We start from the raw sequence: 4,681 nt of genomic DNA on the forward strand, positions 1-4,681 counted from the left end.
GTCTGTTTGCATAAGCAGCTTGTAGTTTTTGCCACAATATATTAAGGTCTGCTTGATAGGAATTAAAGGCCCCAATTAGCAAACTTATTTAAAGGACATAAAACTTCAGGGAGATGGATGGTTCTGTTGTTTTCAGTGGGACTACTCATGTGCTTTAAATGGCAGCTAGACTGAAGAACCCTGCTGAGGAATGGTCTTAGAAATAGCTGTGCACAGGTCTGTGTAGACCTGTATAAATATACAGTAGGTTAATGTGTGCTCTACAGATATATCTTTGTATGAATAGTTTGCACTGTGTTGCTGCTTTTTTTTTTCTTTGGCTTTGCAGCCAAGGGAAAGCTTAGTTTCTCCAGCAATTTACTTTCTAGTTATTGAGTAATACTCTGTGATTGCTGGTGTGTGAACATCATTACTTGGTGACCTTTCCTAAGTGATTGTACGATGACAACTGGGTAACAGCTGCCCTTAAACCAGCCTCAAGTTTGCGATCATCAAGGGATTAAAGCCCTGTCTTTCTTGCTGCTAGTTTCTGAGCTTCTGAATTGAGTCTTTTTTATGTTGTCATCATTTCTGATAGTTAGAAAACAAGCTGAGACTTCAGTCATGTATTTGTGACCAAACTATGAGCACTGGTTTTGGCTGGGCAGATGAACAAAGTCAGAGGGTGTAGTTTATCTAACTCAAAAGTAATTCACTGAATATGATCTGATAACAGTTCTCCACACCAAAAATCAAAGTTTAAAGAAAGAGTGCTGACCAGCCACTTTATCTAGAGATGGAAATTTCAGATTTGAAAGCAATTATTTTGGATGAAGCATGATAACTGGACAGCACAGAAACTTCAGGGCGTGTGTGATAGTGCTCCCTCACCCTCAAGTTACACAATTCAGGATACTGGTGACCTCTCTGTGAGGAGGCAGAGGTGCAAGAGAATGTTCTTGGGGCTTCTATGAAGGTACCCACTAAATAAAGAGTGATTTATACCCTTACAATTATTCCTTCTATTAGAATTCACCATGAACACATGGCTTGCAGGTAAGTTGTTTAGGCAATGTGAAGAAGCTAAGTTCTAGCAGCACAGTCCTTCAACAGATCTGAGGTGTTATCAGTACCACTGAGATACCTGTGCTTTTACAGATCAGCTCAGCAACGAGGAAAAGCTGACTGAAGCCTGATCTCAAGCAGGGGAGAGGTTATGTAAACAAAGAAAACCTTTTTTGCAGTCTCAGTTCTTTGAGGGTATGCAAGCACAATTGGTTAACCTGCTAATTAATTTGGTGATGGCCCTGGACTCTGAGCTGTCACTAAGCTTGTCCATGCATTTTCTTTAAGAGCCCCTGTCTCCTGGTAGATTACATATGTAACCAGAACTGGGTTTCCACTACCCCTTCTCTGAAACAGCAACGTGATATAGCTGGGTATGACACTATCACCTTTGAAGATGCCTGATCTAGAACACAATATGCAGTTCTTAATAACACAAAGCCAGCATAAATGCATCACAAGCACTCTCTTCTTGCATACTGGCTTCTCATAGCCAAGTGCAAGCTCACTTTTTCAAAGTTATCTGAGTTTCTTGGGAGCTATTCTGTTAGTGCACAATAAATTCTCATGGGAGTAAAGGGTTATCAAAGCTACACTTTCTACTCCCTTAGATTACCCTCTTTGTTGCAAACACAACATCAACACTTTAAGATAAAAACCCTAAAATTAAAAGTAACCCCCCAATCCTCTCCTGCCTACACAGTTCTGCCTTTGAGCCTGAAATGAAAGAGTGGCAGATATTTAGCCACATCACTTAACATATTCCTGGAAGGCATTTGGATGCTGTAGTGAAAAGGGGTGTAGATAAACCAACGTAAAACAACAAAGCTTCAGCTGTGTAACTCGTGGCAGGTTCCACAGACAGTCAAACTGAGACCAAGTACATTCCTTGAGTCCATTTCCCTTCCCAAACAGCTTAAACTTGGCAACAGGTTGGTGGCCTATATGGTGCTGGGAGCAGAAGGATGTAATGATGCCTGGGAGCTTAGAGAATGAAATGACAATTACAAGGGCTGTTTTCTGAGAGAGAAGCCAGGTTATCCTCCAAATACTGCATGATGATGGTTTCAGAAGAATCTATCATTCACTGTATAGATCAGGTGTCTCCTCCTTACTTTTCTACCAAAGGAACTACTTATTGTTACTTATCATTACTACTTATCGTTATTGTCATTTAAATAATCATTAGATACTTGATTTCTAACATATCACTGGGATGAATGAATTTTTTCACATTTGTCTTTGCTGTAAGAGCATCAGCTGATGTCTGTCATCATAGTTTCTGTTCCAGGTGCTCCACGGACTTGTCTCTATGTTATTTAGACTACAGAGAGATATCCTCTCCTAGAACAGCTCAAGATGTTAGTCTTACCCCTCCCCTCACTTCTGCTAATAAAGCAACTTGTTTAAGTGCTTCCTAACCCACTTCAGGCACAATCAACAGAGTTAGTGTATGGCTCCTATTTAAATTGTTTGAACTATCTCAGCTGATTCTGCTTGAAGTGGGTTAGGGAAAACTCACACAAACAGGTGGGAGAGCTGCCGGGGTAGTAATCAATGCCCAAGGGACCCTATAAACAGCTTGAAAAGAAAAGGGCAGGGCACAAGTATTTTAAACCCCTGCAGCTGTTTGCAAATTGAACCTCTACACAGAACTATAAGCTGCACGTGAGCTATGGCAATACCTCTCTTTCCAGATGAGATGTTCTTCTCAGCTGTAACCACTAGCGAGTTCTTAAAAAAAAAAAAAGAAAGTTGAGAGTGATAAGAAATTTTACAGTGATGTGCCCATACAGCATATGAACAGATATTATCTGAGCCCAGCGCAGCATATTGTGCAACAGCATGGGAGAGGGGAAATTTTGGCCAGGAAAGTCAAAGCATATTCTTTCTTTTATCTGTTGGATGCTAAAGCAGTGCCTTCCGTGTGCCATTGATTTGACTGGCCAGACGAGGGGGGCAGACAGTTTCCATCCAGCTTCAATCTGCAGCTCTAGAACTTACTTATTAGAGTCTGAGTGTTTGCTGTTTCAACCCACTGATAAGGGAGCCCATCCAACAAGCAAACTGGGCTGCCTTCCACCACGCAAAATCTTTCATCTTCCAAAATCTCCAAGGGGAACAGAGCGAACAAATATGTTGGGCGAGTGTGCTCAGTTTGTGGTAAATGGCTGAACGACCCCCCGGGACATATGCACAGTCCACAGCCACCGCACCAATGCTGGGTATGAGAACCAGAGGATACATCTTATTAATTTTCTTATACAGGCCCTCGATCAGCACAAGCTCCTGGTGTAGTGATGCAAAGCTGGGAGCAGGCAATAGGAAACTGCCCCCTCATGGGAAACACACTTGTTCTTGTGGTTCATGCTCCATCCCAGGCATCTGGAGGGGCTATTTCTGGCTTTGCCATGCACTCACAGTATGACCAGGGCTTAGTCACACATCATTATCCTGCATGCAAATTAGGTGTCAACAACTTTGCAGGTGATGGTTTGTTGCAGCCTATTTTTCGTTTGAAGTGTTCAAATGTACTAATATGTTGTATCCTGGGCCTGTTTACAGCCAGCCTGGAGGATCTGTGGGCTGTAGCGTGGCCACCTGCGCCCAAAGAAACACCACTTTGTATTTTTTACAACTGACTGGTTCCACGTTGGTGTTTTTTCCTGCGGCAAACCCCACCTTCACTGAGACGTGAACCGAGGCAGGTCTTGCTCTGAAGGGCAGCAGCATCTGCGGTGTTTGCTGGGGGGTGGTGAACCCTTTCTTCCCCCCCAACACGTGCGGCAACCTTTGTGGTCAAACACAGCTTGAAAGAATCGCAGAATATAGTGAGTTGGAAGGGACCTACAAGGATCACTGAGTCCAACTCCTGGCCCTGCACAGAACGTGCCAAGTCACACCATGTGCCCAAGAGTATCATCCAAATGCTTCTTGAGCTCTGTCAGGCTTGGTGCCACGACCACTGCCCTGGGGAGCCTGCTCCAGAGCCCAACCAACCTCAGGGCAAAGAACCTTTGCCTAATATCTAGCCTAAATTTTCCAATATCTAACCTAAGCAGCTTTTAAGCTGATGAAATCCGTCATGCCAGGCCATCTTTCAGGGGCCAGCCCTGGATCATGGGGGTGAAGGAGCACCCTTAGAAAACATGAGAGTGTGGGACCTGGACATGGTGTAAATGGTGTGGAATAAGGGGTGTAATGTGCTGGAATAATTTTCTTCACAACGGCTAGTGGCTATATTTTCGATTTGTGTTGGACACATGGTTCATAATAGAGGTATCTCTTTCAGGGAATGGGAATCCATTTTGCAATGGGTTGCCCCAGGGAGGTGGTGGGGTCACCGTCCCTGGAGGTGTTGAAGGAAAGACTGGAAGTGGCTCTGAATGCCATGATGTGGTTGACACGGTGTTGTTGGGACATAGGTTGAGCTCGATGGTCTTGTCCAACCTAATGGATCCGGTGATTTTGAGTACACCGCCAAGCCCTGAGCTACGGCTCTGCTGACCGACACACACACGGCCCGGAGCGGCCTCCCGCCCGCCTCCCCAGCCCGCGGGCGCTGCCCTGACCGACATGGCGGCCCGAGCGCCGGCGCAGGCGCGGGGGCGGCGCTGCCGGGCGGCCGCTCGGGGCC

This window comes from Manacus vitellinus, unplaced genomic scaffold (assembly GCF_001715985.3).
Source record: "Manacus vitellinus isolate BGI_N305 unplaced genomic scaffold, ASM171598v3 scaffold_79_pilon, whole genome shotgun sequence".
In the NCBI taxonomy this organism is placed as follows: domain Eukaryota; kingdom Metazoa; phylum Chordata; class Aves; order Passeriformes; family Pipridae; genus Manacus; species Manacus vitellinus.